Source organism: Rhinolophus sinicus, linkage group LG04, assembly GCF_036562045.2.
Source record: "Rhinolophus sinicus isolate RSC01 linkage group LG04, ASM3656204v1, whole genome shotgun sequence".
Classification (NCBI taxonomy): Eukaryota; Metazoa; Chordata; class Mammalia; order Chiroptera; family Rhinolophidae; genus Rhinolophus; species Rhinolophus sinicus.
Window position 1 is genome coordinate 158972865 of NC_133754.1, and position 17188 is coordinate 158990052.

At 46.8% G+C, this 17188-nt stretch overlaps 1 protein-coding gene across 6 annotated transcripts in view; it reads left to right on the forward strand.

Annotated features, from left to right (window-relative positions):
* The window catches only part of FRMPD1 (FERM and PDZ domain containing 1), a 114034-nt gene that overhangs the window by 41647 nt on the left and 55199 nt on the right, over nucleotides 1-17188 (forward strand). The window contains exon 1 of one of the 6 annotated variants that reach the window (XM_019729136.2): nucleotides 89-287. The exons of 1 other annotated variant lie outside the window; for it this stretch is intronic. The gene's annotated coding sequence lies outside the window, so the exon portion shown is untranslated. Of the gene's footprint in view, nucleotides 1-88; nucleotides 288-374; nucleotides 755-10659; nucleotides 10679-14491; nucleotides 15018-17188 lie in introns of those variants that run through there. 4 more of the 6 variants (XM_019729141.2, XM_019729139.2, XM_074330731.1 and 1 more) reach the window with 4 other exon arrangements.

Genomic DNA, 17188 nt, shown 5'->3' on the forward strand with positions numbered 1-17188 from the left:
GAGGCGGCGCGCGGGGCTCCTCCCCCGGGACGGGGGTCGCGGCGCCGGCAGCTGGCGGCTCCGCAGCTGCAGCCTCAGCACCTGCCGCGGCCAGACGGCGCGGGCGCGGCCCGGCCCTGCGCCCCCCCGCCTCCGGCTGCAGCCGCGGCGTGGGAGGCGGAGTCCCAGCCGAGCCCAAGCCGAGCCGCTGCCGGAGCCTTGCCCGCGTACGAGCCCGCCGCCCGGTGGGGCAGCCCCTCACCAAGAGCGCCAGGTCCGCGTCCGCGCGGGCGGCGCCTCCTATGCAGGTAAGGGCGAGGTCCCCGCGCCGCAAAGTTTTGGGGGGACTCCCTGTCCCCACACCCCGGGCCTGCGCGAGCTGCATACTGCCTGCCGCTTGGCTTCCTCCGGGCCGCCCTCCGCCGTGCGCTCAGCTTGCACCGCCAACCCCGGGGGACCCGCGACCGCCTCCAGTCCTCGTGTCCCCACTTCTGGCGGGGCGATGGTGGCGTCCGCGGATTCGCTCAGGGTCTGCAACAGTTAAATCTTTAGACAGTATCAAGGTGTTGCTTAAGTTTTCGAGATCTGCATGGTGTAGTGCAAAGAGCGGCAAACCGGGAGGCAGGAGATCTGGGTTCAGGTGCGACCTCGGCCAGCGCCAACTTTCTGAGTGACCTCTGACCAGCTTGCTCTGCGGGTCTCAACGGCCACACCGGGACCTGGAGGAATTCACCAGGAATGATCCCCTGAAACGCCATGCCTGTATTGCCATTTTGTGAGTTGAGGGGCACCCCTGAGTGTCCTCAGCTCCAGGGTTCCTTGGGGGTGGAGAGGAATGTTGGGACCCACAGAAGTCAATCTCGGGGGTCATGTCGCTAACCAGCTGCAGCTTTTGACTGAACTTTGGGAGGGGTATTGAGTCAGCCTATAGGGATAGAGGGTTCTCCTCTGGCTCCTGGTGGCTCCTCTGCCAGCCACTGACTGTGTGACCTTGGGCAAGTCCCCTCACTGTTTTGCAGCCTATAAAATGGGAGGTGTGTGCACTAGGTGATGGGTGGGGTCCTTCCACTGTAAACTCTGGAGAAGTGGAATCTCCAGGTCAATATAGTTAGAGTCAGTTTGGGTAGAGGCAATATTTCACAAAGAACCCACCCAGCACTTACAAATGGGTGTTTAGAAAATAAAGGAGACATTTGCAGTTTGCTTTGAGAATCCTGAAATAGGCATGGCAAGGATTGGTGAATGCTCGCCTTCCCTCCTTCAGCGCTTTGGACCATCATAAAATATTCAACAGCGTAATGATTTGTTTCCAACGTGGCTTATATATCAGGAAGCCTTTCTGTTTGTGAGTCAGTTATTTTTGTAAAAACCTCAAAATAGTTGTTTGGGCAAAAATAAATGCCCAGTTCTAGGGGTCCTGACATAGAGGCCAGCATCTTTTTGTTTCTAGTCTAACGCAATGGTTGAACTGTTTTCCAATCAAGACAATATAAAATCACCCAAGAGCAGGCATTCTTTGGTGGGTGTTCAACATAGGTGTGATTGGAGAGGCCTACCGTTTGCCAGGTGCATATTTTCCAGGAGAGGTGAATTCTGGTGCCGCGATAGCAGAATAAGCATGAGGTAATTAACGGTGACGTCCTAGAAGGTGAACTTTGTTCTTTCGCCCAATCTCTTGTCCCCCTCATGCTGCAATTATGGTTTCCCCAGGGTATGGGTGAAATCCATTACTATGAAAGGATTCTTATGGAAGTGATTTTATTATTTTATTTCCTTCCTTGACTTCCTGGTTTTAAGTTTCAAGCTTTATGACATCAGAGGACTAGTGAGAGTGTGCTTGGTGACTGGAGCAGGAAAACAGCAGAACTGCAGTACCCAAGTGTGCCTTTCCTGCCCGGGGCTCTGTAGTTGAAAGGTAATTTATCCAGAGCCTTAGGTCTCTCAGGTGCCTTCTTTCCCTTTTTCCTTCTTCAGTGGTTCAGCACAAGCACTTTCTCACCACCCATTCCGGTGGAAACAAACAGGGAAAACACTGATAGACTCTACCCTCACGTTGCTCAGGTTCTAGTGAGAGCTAAAGAGGATCAGACTGCGGGCCATCCTGGGAGTTACCACCTGAGACCTCTGGGAACACCAAGGAGGGCAAATTCTAACTGGGGAGGTTGAGGAAGCCTGCAGCATGGAAGGCGGAAGGAAGAAGAGGATTTCAACAGGTGGTGAAAAGCGGAAAGGCCGTTTTAGGTCAAGGAACTGATCTGAGCAAAGGTACAGAGGCAGGAAAGTGTAGGGCCCAGTTGGAGAACGGCGCATCTGGTGGAAGCACAGGAGAAGGCAGGACACTTCAGAGCAGAGGACCGTGGGCAGAGGTTCAGGAGGCTCTGAACCTGGCCTTGAATCCACACTGGCTTTGGATATTGGGCCTCTAAACCTCACTTTTCTCATTCATGAAAGGGGAATAATAATAATTTCAAACTCACAAGGTTCAATGAGATCATGTGTAAAAGTGCCTAACTGAGTGTTTGCATACAATACGTGTTTGATAACAGTTAGTTCCTTTTATTAGTGTGTAAGCTCCATAAATGGAGCTAGACACGCTGGCGTATCTAAATGGTGTTTTTTGTTTAGGCTTGTGTATTGACTTAGAACCTCACCATCAGGATGGCATTCCTGTGACAATGTCATTTGTATTCAAGGTGCCTCCTGATTCAAAGGGCAGGGACTTTTTGTTATCAGATCAGGCACTGACATCAACAGCAGCCAGTGCCCTGCAAATGCTATTCAGTGGTGGGAGCCCAGAGAGGGGCTGATCAGAAGACACAGTCCCTGCCTTATCACTAGATGCTCAAGGACCCAGGTGTGGGGATTCGAAGGTGAGATACAGTCATAAATATATCGGCGTTGTCCGTATACACTGGGAAATGGGCACTGGCTCCCATGTGTCTTAGTGCAGGTTTCTGGGGACTTGCAGCAGGCAAAGAAGGAGCATAGGACAGGATGTAAAGAACAGTGGTGCAATACTGTATGGCCCTGGGTACCACCTCAGAGCATCCACGATACTGTCCTCCACTTGTTCATTCAGCAGTTATTCATAGAACACCTACTCTGTGCCTGAGAATTATTCTAGCTCCAGGAATAAAACGGAACAAAAGGGAAGATCCGTGCCTTCTGGATTGATGTTCTAGTTGGAGAAACATAATAAATAATGAGCTAGATAAATAAGATAATTACAGGTTGTGCTAAGGGTGGGAAGGAAATAAGCAGGGTAAGGTGAGAGAAGGTAATGGCGGGGTGCTCTCTCTGAGAGCGGGCAGGGGAGGCATATCTGAGTCACTGAGAGCTAAAGGAGGGGAGCCACTCATGACTAGAGCTGGGGGAGGGGCAGTCCAGCTCTGCAAGAGGCAGCATCTCTTCGTGAATGAGAAGGCAGTGAGGGGCAACACCACCAGGATTTGAATACTGGCCCCTCCCAACAACTAAATATATTCTATGGTCAGGTTATTTAATCTCTGCGCTTCAATTTCTTCATTGGTAAACTGGGGATAATAATCCATCCTGATAGGGTTGTTGTGAGGATGAAATGAGTTGACGTATGTAAAGTACTTAGAATAGTGCCAAGTATGTAAGAAGCACCAAATAAAAGTTAAATTAAGGGGGGGAGAACTGTTCCAGGCACAGGGAACAGCACATGCGAAGGCCTGGAGGCCTGAAAGGGCTTGGTGTGTTCTAGAAATAGACAGGCTGTCTGCACAGATAGTATCCCTATGGTTATTGAGGAGATTCCAGAGCAGGTTTCTCTGCCCCTTCAATACAACACTGGGGCTTGGGAGTTTTGAAAGGAGGAACACCCAGCCTCAGCAATCTCACCTGCAAGATCAGGCCTGGGTAGTGTGGTGAGCTGCTGCTGCTGCTGCTGCTGCTGCTGCTGCTGCTGCAAGGGCATTCCACTGTAGACCCACTTCTTCAGGACCTCTCCCTCCCTCCCTCCATCTCTCTTTCCCTCTCCCAGCCCCTCCTCCTTTCCTCTCTGTCCCCCTCCCTCCATTCTCCTCCCCTTCCCTCTCTCATTGGCAAGTCCTCAAGAGTAGTGCCCCTGGAAGTGTCCATCCACATGCAAAGGGGAAGCATGGGTGGGCTGAGCCCATGGAGTCACCAAAGTGAGCCTTGCACACTGGCTGTGGGATACCTGATGGCCAGTGTCCCCCTCCTACTCCCAGGCTGGAAACTCCATGGCAGGGCAGCAGAGTCATCTATGACCTTACCCTCTCTCTGAATCCCTCCTTACTGAAATCTTGTCACTCTCTAAATTCTGTCATTTTTACTCCCCAAATCTCTCTCAAACATGTCCACATCTTTCCATTCTCTCTCTGAACCTCAGGCTTCTGCTTTCTCTAAAGTGCAGTCCAGAGACCTTCAGGCGACCCCTTGTATGGATAATGAATTCTGGAGTCCTCAGAAGGACGGACATGATGGGCTGTCTCCATCTCTTCTCTTCCTCGCCCTCCTCCCTCACCCTGTCCTCCACATGACTCCCTCCTACCCCCAGTCTCTAGGCCTTTGCTCTTCCATTTGTTCCCTCTGCATAGCCTGTGCCCTGCTGGTCTTGCTCATGCCTGAAGGCCCAGCTTAAATCCTATCTGCCCTAGGAACTGTCTTTCACATCCCCTTGTCCAGGGTTTTCATCTTCCCCTCACCTCCCACTGCACTTAGTACCTTTCACAGAGATGCCATCACTGTCAACCTTGAAGAATTTTGTGTGTGGTCACTTGTGTGTGTGACCACGGCCTTGAGAAGTCCCTGGGAGGGTGGGCACAATGTTCCTCTTACCCCCACCCTCTAACCCTCCTCACAGAGCCTAGCCCTACTGCAAGCTTGATATGTGTTGGCTGCACTAGATTGACAAAAGCCTGTGATTTTCCCAAGATCTGATTTGAGTCAAACTAGAAACGCGATGCTGATGCTCAGGGCGGGGTAGTTCTCAGCTGAACTGACTTGCAGCATGTGGACCCCGAAATGCAGGTCCGTCATCTGATGAAAAGTTGAGGTCACCTCAAAGATGAGTCTGAATTTGAATGTAGCTTTTTAATATGGCCTATTTTAATAAATATTCTATGTAAAATTTGAAGCTTCAAGCTTGATACACTTGGCAATAATTGTTTATATCATAAAAGGCTCCTTCACTGTACCAAAAGATCTGGTATGGAAAGCTTTCAAATACCAAACATGCCTGTGTACTTAACACCCGTCAGTATATAAAATGTTGATTTATGTACAGCTGTTGTAGCTGTCCTACTATAGTCTAAGATATACACCAAACTTAATATATATTCATGGAAGCAGGATAATGTGGTCTTAAATTTGTTTTGGTAACTATAGATTACATTACGCATCTCTGCAGATATCAGTGTTAAAATAAATTAACTATCTGCCTGAAGGACAGTGGGAAGCCCAGTTTGGTGCTTGGCCGATTGATGTGAAGGCAGTAAGCCATTATTTGCACTGAAGTGACACTATTTTCAGGGACCCACCTGATGTTTGGAGACCTTTTTGCCATTGGTTAGAAGTAGTTCAGGCTTCAAATCTTTTCACAAACTGGCTGCTAATTGATGTGTGCACTTAATGTTGGTTCTTTGGGGGCGGGGGGAAGAGGGGAAAAAAACCTAATTATAGACTAGAAAAGATATGGTGGTAAATGTAAAATTATGAAGTATGTTCTTTTGACCTCTGTTGAGGGATGATCTGAGAAGTTCAGCCATTTGTAAAAGGGTAACACAGCAAATTTTCAAAATCCTAAACAGAAAGAACTTCAGAGTAATTCATCCGGATGCAACAGTGCTTCGTTCTTTGAGATTTTGACTTAAGACAGATGTGCAGGCAGATGAGAAATGCTGCACTTCCTGTTCTCTGAGTATCCAGAATGTAAGGTGTAGGCTGTACCTTGTCACAACCAGCAATAGCAATAACCTTCCCCCGAACCCCCCCAAAAAGACCTCTCCAAGGCTAACTTGTGAGGATCAATGTAGTTAAGCTTCTGAGCTACTGCTTTGTTTTTTCCTTTGTTCCAAATGTAGAATTCAGAAGGATGCAAAAGGAACAGCAATTATTAAGCTTGAAATGAGGGTACTATTTATTTGTTCTTATGAGAACACTTCCGTTGGTAGCTGGAGCCTGTGTTCTCTGGCTTTCCTTGGAGAAGGACGTCAAGCCCAGGCTGTCCAAGGCTCCCCTGCTCCTGGTGCATATGCTGTTGGTCAGGTTGGACGTCCATATGGAGATAATATGCTTTTCCTCTTTCTTCCTTCCTCAGCGCGGGGTACATTTTGAACATAGGAACAAGAAGGGATGATTTCTTTTCTGAGCTCATTCCTGGGTAGTTGCAGTACTTTGTTCTTCACAAAAACTGTGTAGTAAGTTCCTTAGAGAGAGCATTGCCTGCCGAAAGCCTAGATTCATGCAGGATATTATAGAGGATATTTTTGCCAACAGTCATGGACCTTCAAACAGGGTTGCCAACTCCGGAGATGACCAAGTGCCGCCTTTGTCTGGGGCAGGAATTCCCCTAGCACAGCTAGCCTCCCTCTGTGAGATCTGCCAGTCCCTGAGGCACTCCTGTTCCATTGTCAGTTGGCTCTGATTATTAGAAAGTTCTTCATTATGCTGAACCGAACTCTTCCTCCAGGCCGTAGCTGCCTCATTGGCCTTGATTTTGCCCTTTGAAGCCCCACACAAAAATCCATTTCTTCTTCCCCATGACAGCCATTTAAGCCACTTGGACATGCAAAGGGGGGTCAGGTCCCCAAGTCTTCACTTCTTCAGGCAGAATGCCCTAGTTTATTCAGTCCCCTGAAAAGGACAGAGCTAAGAACGGACACAGCTGTGCAGATGAGACCTGCTCGCCATAGACGATCAGTCTGTCTTTGTATTAGCGTAACCAGAGGCCCAGTTAGGCTCCCTGCGGACCCCCTAGACTCTACTGTCAGGCCCTCTTCTGGGCTGTGCTCTGGGCCCCTGGGGAACTGCATGCATTTTGGTGTCAGAGAGGCCTGGTGGGCTGTGGAAGAGGGTGTCCTGAACCAGTGGCTGATGTGGAGTGGCTCTGGCTGAGTCAGCCCCCTCTCTGGGAATCAGATCCTTCATCAGTCTGATTACGTCTAAGACGCTGTATTAGTTTCCTGCGGCTGCTGTAACAAATCACCACCATGTTGGCTTACAATAACAGAATTTTATTCTCCCACTTCTGGAGACCAGATGTCTGAAATCAGGGTGTTGGCAGGACCGTACTCCCTCTGAAGGCTCTAAGGGAGAATCCTTTCGTTGCCTCCCCCAGATTCTGATGGCTGTTGGAATTTCTTGACTTGTGGACATATCACTCCAATCTCTGCCTCCTTGGTCACGTTGCCTCCTTCTCTTCTGTCTGTGTCAAACCACCCTCCGTCTCACTCATAAAGAACACTTGTCATTGGGTTTAGGGCCTCCCTAGGTAATCTAGGATTAATGCTGTCTGAAGATCCTTAACTTAATTACATCTGCAACGACCGTTTTCCCAAATAAGGTAACATTTACGGGTTCCTGGAATTAATGCACGGACATGCTTTTTACAGACCACCATTCAGCCTTTGGCTATCTACTTTCTCTACTTATGTGATGGTCTTTTCTCTCAGTTGTCTTTGAACCCAGCTCTCGGGGTCACCAGCCTCAGGTCTCCATTCTGCATGTGTCATGTGTCTTCTTTCCTGCAGCATCATGGCTGAGTGTCCAGAATGTGAGGGTACTGGGGCTGCTCTAATCATCCCTATCCCACGGATGTGGGTGGGGCTCGGGACTTAGGCTGCCCAGAAAAACGCAGGTCTTTCTGGTCCGTTCCCCCATTTTCATTAGCTGGCTCCGGCTAGTCAGTGGAGTTTTTATCAATGGGAAGGAGAAGCTGGCTCTTAAAATATTCATTAACAGTTCTTAGACTTAGGGGAGATCCACAGTGAATGTGCTCCGGGTAGAGAAGGGACACACAGAGGAAGGCTTAAAGTCCTTGTGTTTTCCCTCTAACTTAGTCCAAGATTGGCTCATTGAACGGAGGGAAATTACTTATATTCTCAGTGCCCAAGTACATATCTCTTTCAGTAAAAAAAAAAAAAAAATCAGGAAATGTGCTTTGTAGCCTTGAAAGTGCGTTGTAGTATGAGCTTCTTGCTCTTTAACTAGCGTGTTTCAGAAGTCCCATGGTCCTTTAAGTGGGGTCTTCAGTCTGCTGCTGGCTAATGGGCTTTCCAAATACAGTGCCCAATAAAATGTGCTTTTTCTCCAAAAGGTGTCTGCAGCACTTTGTTTGCAATTGATATTCCAGAGTGCCCGAAAGGCCTGGGGCAGCAGAAGTTCTGGGTCTGGGGAAGCCGGTAGGGGGGTGTTGGGAAGCAGAGGACGGATAGTGGCCTGAGGGTGTGCCACCAAACAGCTACATACTCTCTGTCATGGCTGTCACTGCTGCTCCAGGATTCCTACTCACAATTTGCCGCTAAGAAAGGCCTGAGAGGGATGGGGGCAGGAGGGGTTGGGAAAGAGGCCGGAGACAGGTGAATCAGACAATCCCTGCCTCACCTGCAGCTGGCAGCAGCGAGTCAGTGCAGGTCAGGGCGCTGTGTGTTAGAGACCTCTGGGAGCCCTGCAGAGGGCTGGCCATGCCTTGGTCGAGATCCAGGAAGGCTTCCGGGAGGGACTGGTATTTGCACGGAGCCCTAATGGGTGAGTGAGAGAGAGAGAAAGAGGGGAAAGGTGGATAGAGCAGCACGCCGAAAAGGGCCCTCAGTTGTATCCCTCCCAGGATCCCATGTTGCCCCCTTCCTAGTCATGCAACCAGAGCGGAACTGTAAGAAACTCAGCTTTGAAAGCTACCTTAAGGATCGTCTAGTAAGGCAGATATTTCAACTGTACTGCTTGGAGCCCTGAGGACAGGGGAGGAGGAGCAGTTCACAGATCTCGGCTTCTCCTTTTGCTTCTGTGTTTAAAGAACAGTGATTTTCCATTTGACAAAGCTTGTTTGATGTAGCTGCTTGGAACTATCCCCACATCAAAATGTCCTGCTTTGTCTGAGAAGTCTTTTCCAGGCTGGGGAAGCTCTCCCACTCCTGCCTCCTTATCCCTCCAAGATAACACTCTCCAGATCGTGTGGTCACAGGGTTTTCCATGTAACCTGCCACACTGGACTGTGAGCTTCTCCCGGGCAAGGGCTGAGCCCTGCTGCTCACTCAATCCAGAGCCCAGAAGAGGCTTGGCAAACAGTGTTGACAGATGAAATGAAGCACTGTGATTTTGATGACTGCCTTACTTGCATCTGGCTCCCAGCTGCCCTCATTGCTCTTTACTGTCACCAGTAGTATCCTAAGTGAAGGGCAAATGCAGGCCTCTGTGTTTCTCCATCTTATACCTGCTCCCGAAGTGGGTCTGGCCTATCAGCCTAGTACTAGCGAGGAGTGGTACCTGCTCTCTCTACTTTTAGAGGGTGGGGGAGGCTGCAGACCTAATGCTCAGCCTTTTGAGCTGCTGCTTGTTATCCTGGGACACGGCCAAGCCCACCTGTGAACTTGCTCACTAGGTCTAGTGGCTCTTCCTTGGTGTCCTGCAGCCTCAGAGCTAGAGGAAGTGGGGTGCCTCTAGCGGCAGAGCTAGGGTCAGAGAGGCAGTGGGGTGCAGGCGAAGGTGCCTGGGCTTTTGGCTCAGTCTGACCCAGTTCACCAGCTGCATGACCTGAGGCACATTATTTACTTGCTTATTTAATTATCTGTGAGTATTAAACTTACTGAAAAGAAGACACAGGGAGGACACAATCACTGTTTTCCACCTACACATGGTAAATATTCAATAAATGTTAGTTTCCTTTTTATATGATCTGAAGGACTGTCATGAAGGAGAGAAAAGCTTTCTTCCGTGCGTTAGAGGCTGTGCAGAACCAAATGTAGTTTTCCCCGAAGTGATCGTCCTTTCCAACCGCCACCAAGACCCTCAGCCTCCTCATTCCTCAAGCATTGCTGCCCTTTTTGATTTCTTTCTGTCTTCCACCTATTAATTACCACCAGCTCTCTGCGCGTATTTGGAGAGGCTGCTTCCCCTGTCGGCCTCAGCTTCCTATCTGTGGGCTGGGTTGTTTCTAAGGTCCTTTATAACCCTGGCACTACATTTGATCCCACAATACAGATTGATCATCCACTATGTGGAGGGTGATATTCTAGGCCCCAGAGCAATAAGGACAGAGAAACAGCCACTAGCCTTGTAGCGGTCACAGCCCAGTGTGGGGACAAACAATCAAAGCAGTGTGATGAATGCTATGGTAGGGGATGAATCCAGAGCTGGGGAATCCGAATGAGAACAGGGGAGACTAGCCACTTGGGGCACGTATAGGCTGTCTGCCTTCAGGGAAGAATTCTCTAAAAATGTTTGTTGCCTGCATGAGAGCGTGAGTGATGGAGCCTGGTTCCTCCCAGGTGGCATGAGGATTTTTGCTTTGAATTGGAATTAGCAGTATGGAAAACCCCAGCAGAGACAGCATGTACTACATTGGGGGCTTTGTTTCCTTTTTGCTCCTCCTTCTTCCTGCAAAGAAAAGAAAAACCCAAATCTCCAGAACATATTGACCTTTATTCACAGAAGCTCTTGGGAGGTGCTGCACAGTTTTAACAAGTACTGTTTGGGTGCCTAACTGAGAAATGTCTAGGTAGGTACAGAATTACATACCTAAAGGGAATTGATCTATTTTTTGCCATGATTGTGTTCAGAATCTAATTTTCAAAGACAGTTTCAATTTTCCCAGTTGTCTGAGTGATAGTTAGATGCGTATATATATACTGGGCACTCTCGTCCTTTCTCTTGTATTTATTTTGCCCAATTTAATTTGGTTAGATTCTATAAGCTTTTATTGATTGCCTATTGTAAGTTAGCCCAGTGTGGAGAGGCTATGAGAGAATGTATCACTATCTGGAAGTTTCTTCTCTAGCTGGACTGATAAAATGTATACCCAGGAATCAGGGAACAGAGCCATCTATTCATTGGGATTTGCTGAGTAGATTGGTGTAAGTGCCAAGACTTCTGGCCCAGGCAGAGAAGTGTGGAGAGATGGATGGTAAGAATGGTTCTCCAGAAGGCTTTTTGGAGGAGTCTGCGTTGGAGATGGGCCAGGGCTTGCAAGCAGAGTGGAGGTGCAGGGAAGAGAGCAGAACAGCAGGTGAATTCAGCATGAGCTAAATTTTCAGTCTCATCTTCAGCCCTTCATTCTCGTGCCTTCATAATGAAAACATTCCTTCAACACACGGCACGTTACACGTTAGCCTGTGTCAGGACCTTTGCTCATGTGGTCTCCTTTGCCTAGCTGCTCTGTCCTTTCACCTACCCGTAAACCTCCAGCTTATCCCATAATTCTCGTGTACTTCTGCTGTTTGAGCTTCATTGGTTCTCCCTCTCTAGGATTTTCATAGTGTCATGTTTATGCTTCTCTCTTACTATGGTGCCTGGAGCATTGCAGACCCCCAAGAGCTATCAGGTAAATAACAGGGTGAGCAAATACATGACTGATTATTGGGTACTGAGCCTGACTTACTGCTGAAACTGTGAAGTTGCAAAAGGAATGGAGGGCACCAACGTGAAAATGTGGGTGACTGATGCTGAGCAGAGGGGTCACTGGGCTGCCCCTGGAGGTGGCAGGTTGGGGGCGGGGGCGGGACATACCCTTTGGAGAAGGAATAGGATGTTGGCTTTCCAATGAATAGCACACATAAAAAAATACTCTGAAAAACATAATGTAGGAACTAAACATATGGGGGGAGATATGCCTCCAGAGTAACCAAAGGACTGCAAATAAAAGCAGCAGCACCCCCCTTTATTCCTAAATTAGGAGTCAGTGAGCACTTGGGGGAAATAGTTTTCCTACTGGCTGAGGGAGTGAGCCTGGGATAACCTTTCTGGAGGGCAACTTGGCCACGTCTAAAACCTCAAAAACTTGTGCACAGTCTTCTACCCAGCAGTGTCACTCATCGGAATTGATCCTAAGACAATAACTAGAGATGGATTATGCAAAGATGGTTATCTCAACCTTGTGTCTCATACAGACATTGCTAAAGTAACCCAAATGTTCAGCAATAGGGACTTAGCTTTACAAATGGCACTCCTGTCTATAGGTCATGAAAAATAATGTTGTAGAGCACTGGAGACAGGCACATGTTTACAGCGTATTGTTCCAAGAGGGAAGTCAGGCTATAAACCAGTCTATGTAGTAAGTTCCCAATTATGTTGAAAGTGTGTATTTTCAGACAAAAAGGCTAGAAGGGTAATTAGCAACTTGTAGATTATAGTGGCTAATTTTCTTCTTTCTAAGAAGAAACATTTTCTACTACGTACATATATTGCTTTTATCATCAGAAGGGGAAAATGAGTGTTATTTAAGAAGAGATAAGCGATTGGAGAGCATTGTTTGAGCTTCGTTGGGTTGAAAGCAGTACAGGCACATCGTTTATCTTGCAAATTCCAGACAGGTATGGTTTTCATAAGGAAGAGTGGTCTTAGGTCCATTTGTGTGAGTGTATTTATAGAAGTGAAAGCTTTGGGGGAAGGAAATAGATTGATTTTTTTTCCCCTTGAACTTTTGAAATTATTTTTTCCACTCCATTTGTAATTGAACCCAGGGCGCTATTCTTATTTCTTCCTTTCTTGGGTACTGTGTTAGACCTAAAAATGTTAATCGGCTTAGGATGTGGGTTTTGCTAAAATGATTCCCCTTGAAGTCTTCACTGGCTTCTCTCATGCTTAAAAAATGGGGTCCCCCAGAAGACCATCTTTTGAAATCTATTTTGCTCTGCTGTCTGATGCATTTTGTCCCCGCATCCTTGAATAAACCTGGGTAATCTTGGATAACCAAGTTGGAAATCACCCTGCATTGTTGGGGTGGTTTCATCAGCCACATGAAAGGGACTTAGGAAAAGGCACCTGCTTTGGGCTCTGTCTGTAGGAAAGGTTTATTTAGAGGCCAATCTGGCATCACCTTATCCTGTAGACGTAACATTAGTCTGCAGAAAAAGAGATCAGAGCTGGGTAGAATCTCTTTAAATATTAATTATAGTGATGCCTTTTGCCACACATCTCCAAAGAGCTCTGAACATTTCACAGACATTATGTCATCATTAATTTTCACAATGTTCTTGGGTGAGAAGCTGATGGCAAGTATTATGGTCTCGATTTGGGGCAAAATATAGCATATATTTTGGACAGTTAAAATAAACTTAGGAGTTGTCCTGAGTGTATAGCAATTGATTGTAAAAATCGAGGCAGTGTTTTGAGCATCTTCTTTCACAGTTGTCCTGCGTTTCCCATGACTTAACTTGCCTCCTTGCATTTTGCTCCAGTGACATTTATTGAGCGCCTACTGTGAATAAGGTATAGTGCTGAGCACTACGGCCAGGAGTGAAATTTAACCTCCGTAGTCCCACACTTACAGCGTTTGGGGATATGGCTTCTATGTGTCTTCCTATCCTAAATCTCTCAAACCTTTGTCCCCCACATCTCTCTTCCTGAGCATGTCTTCAGGGTAGCCCAGTGCCATCTCGCGTCTATGCCCTTTCTATGCCATCCCCAGCCACTGCCTGCAGTGCTCTCCTCTCCACCCCTGCAGGTCTCCCTTTCCTGTCCTTCATTGCTTGGTCATCTCCTCCACAAGGCCTGCCCTGATCCCACCCCACTGTATCCATAGCTGGATGTGACCTTCCACCATCAAAGCCCAGACATTCTACCAGCCTCTCTGCTGTTGGCCGTACTATTTTTAACTTTGTATTTTAGAGATTTATGTACACTCCTTGATGACATTTCAAGCTTCTTGACTGCAGGGATACTCCAATTCATCTTTATGTCTCTCTCAGTGTCTTGTCCGCATTAGATATGCATATACTCGTGTAAAGGAATGAAGTGGATCTAATTTCAAGCCAGAGCTACCCAGTTTGTGCAGAGCCCTGTGGATGCAGAGGACAGAGGTCACTGATAGAGCCCTGCTTGGCCTGACCCCTCCTTTGACCTTAGTCACTGAGGCCCCTTGATGCCTATAGGCCTGTTCTGTCCTCTCATTGCATCCACACCCACGCCATCTTTTATCTAGTACTTGTGTATTAAAAAATCATTCTTTTCTCATGGCATTCTGGGGAGACACAGGACAAGAGACAACTGGAGTGGTTTTAAGGTTTTCTCTGTGCTTTTTTCTTTTTCATCTCTGTCATGTGAATCATCCACGCTGCACGGGACCCTTTCTCCAGAGCATTATCCGTTTATGAGCTGGCATGAGGGCTGGGATCGGCTTCTGCTCCACCTGTGGTAGGCTCTTGAGGCTGGGCAGGTTATTTAATCTTCCCGTGGCGTCATTTCCCCATCTGTTAAGGGGGGATAATGTGCTTGAGGGTGACCTGTCTCCCTGGGATGCTGGGAGGCTTATCGACTTAATGCCGTTGCTATTAACTTTAACTGAAGATGGCCGGGCAGAACCAGCAGCGGACCAGGCACAGAATAAACTCAACAATGATAAAATGCATGCCCTGTGAGACCTTGGGCTTTATCTTCTTTGTTGCCCTTGGCACAGAGGAAGCCAGGTAGCTAATCAAGGACCTCTAGGGTTTCCTCTCTCCGCTGTTTCAGGTGGCTGAGGTCTTGAGGATGAGAATGGCATATGAAGGACTTCTGGGCCTGTCATGCTGAAAAGAGAGAGGCCAGACTCCTGTGGAGGGTAAAGGGGCAGCTGCCTAGTATCAGCAGATAAGTGGGGCCCGGGCCACAGACAGACCATCCAACTTGGCCCACATGGCCCGGCCATCAGTTTTACTTGGGCTCACTGATGAGCTATGGGAAGGTCATTTGATATTCACATTCTTGTGGCCACAAACTTCGGAATGTGGCCTTTTATCTTTAAAAATAGCTATGTGTTGGGAGGCTGTGGAGCAGTGTCCTGGGATGGAGGGGAGGTGCCAGCATGAGGAAAAGGGGCAGATTTCTTTCCTGGGAGGATTCCCTTCAGCTCTGCTCATCTGGTGAGTTGATGTTTTCTCATTCTGTAATACGTCCTGTTTTCTCTAGACTGTTCTCAGAGAGGGAGCTGTTAGTTTTTTGTTTTGTTTTTTAATTGTAATATCTTTGCTATATATTTAAAAAATCTATGTCCACGGTTATTTGTTGGTGAGCTCTTTTTATTTGTGAAACATATTTAAGTAAATGTTCTTTCAGTCTCCAGAATTGCAATTTATTTGTTACGGGTTCTCAAATTTAACCAGTCATTATTTCTCATGTTTGTTTTGTGTTTTCAAGTTGGAGTGTCTTGAATCATTTTATATGTAGATGGGCTGATCATCCAGTTCTGGAACTAAATTGCCAAAGGTTTTCAAACTTGTGAGGTCATAGGATGTAAGATCTGACACTGGAGGTTTTCAGGTTGAGTACCTGTGTGTTTCAGATGGTGTAATGATGTCCTGAGAGGATGACGAGTGGTCTGTGGTGACACAGCTAACTACTGTTGTTTCCCCGAAAATAAGACCTAACTGGACAATCAGCTCTAATGTGTTTTGGAGCAAAAATTAATATAAGACCTGGTATTTTATATTATATTATATCATACTATATTAAAGACCTAGTCTTATTTTACTATTTTTCTTATTTTACTTATTTTACTGATTGTCCAGCTAGGTCTTATTTTCGGGGAAGCAAGGTAGTAATAGATCAGGACTTGAACCCAGGTCTCCTAACTTCCTTGCCCATAGCTGCTTGGTCTACGCTATGGAATTTAGCTTCTGAATTACAAGTGAGAAGGAAACACCACTGTCTGGTTTAATTTTTCCATATACCTTAGTCTAATTAAAAAACGAATCTTCTAACTCTAGAAATGCCTTTGCCTTATACCACAGCTGACCATCCGACCCTGAATCCCTCGATTCATTTGTCAGTCTGTGTGGATGATCCTGAGTGTGGACCCAGTCAGCATTACGTAGAGCTTGTTAGAAATGCAACATCTCAACCCTACCTAGGACATTCAAAAACTCTGGGGCTGGGACCTATCTGTGTTTTAATAGACTGTCCAGGTTATCCCATACTCAGTAAGGTCAGAGAAACACTGCCTGACAGGGCTTCAATCATCCCCTCCCTGTGTTTGACAGCCAGGAGAGTGATACCCCTTGGCTTTTGGGGGAATTTTGGGTTTTCTTCACTGACGAAGGAGCTTCTCTGTTGCTGCTATCAGTTTTTTAATAATAATCCCCCTTCTGCTCTCTGCTTCTTCCTATCTCTCTCTCTCTCTCTCTTTCTCTCTCTCTCTCTCTTCTCCCCACTCCCCATGCGTGCACGTGCACATACACACAGACACCTAGCAGGAGTTCTGTGAGCAAATAATGAAAATATGGGATTCCAATAGAAACAGGTTTGTGGATAAACAAAATGTCCCAAACACTGAGGTATATTTCCTAAGTTTCAAGATTTGCTACCTCTCCAAGCAATTAGACTGCTTCTGACCATATTATACTGTTTTCTATCATTTGTTATTTTAGTCATTCATACAACAAATATTTTAGTACCTTCTATTTGCATGGCATGTGTTAAGTGTGAGGGGGACATGTATTCAACTTTATAGTTTATCAGGAGGCAGAGAATATATTTAGAAGTAACTGTAACATGAGCCAGCCAGTGATGAATACATGAGAATCATCTTTAGTAAAAGGGTTGTGGAAGCCTAGAGGTGGTAGACGGCATGTTTCATGGAGGAGGGCATCATGGAAGACTTCTTGGAGGAGGTAACATTTGAGTGAGTCTTAAAAGGAGGTAGGATTATGACATGAGGAGTTTGAGATAAGTAAAGAACATTCTAGGCAGAGGTAGAGAAAAGATAAAGACATGGCAGGGACTCTCGGTGCATTTTGTTTGGATCGGGGATTATTTGAAGGTGATTAGAAGGAAATGAGGCTATATAAGTAGGTCAGTGCCACTAGGAGAAGGATCTTCAAACACCCACTTAGGAATTTGTTCTTTATCCTGAAGGCAATGGGGAGCCATTGAAGGGTTTTGAATGAGGGAAGGCATGAGTAGAGCTGTGCTTTTAGTAAGATTAATTTACCATCAATATATGAAGTAGATTGAAGTATATGGGGGAGGTGGGGAGGCTTTTGTTTTTATTTTGTAACTATTTTGCAGCAGTATGTTGACATATTGAAAAACAATC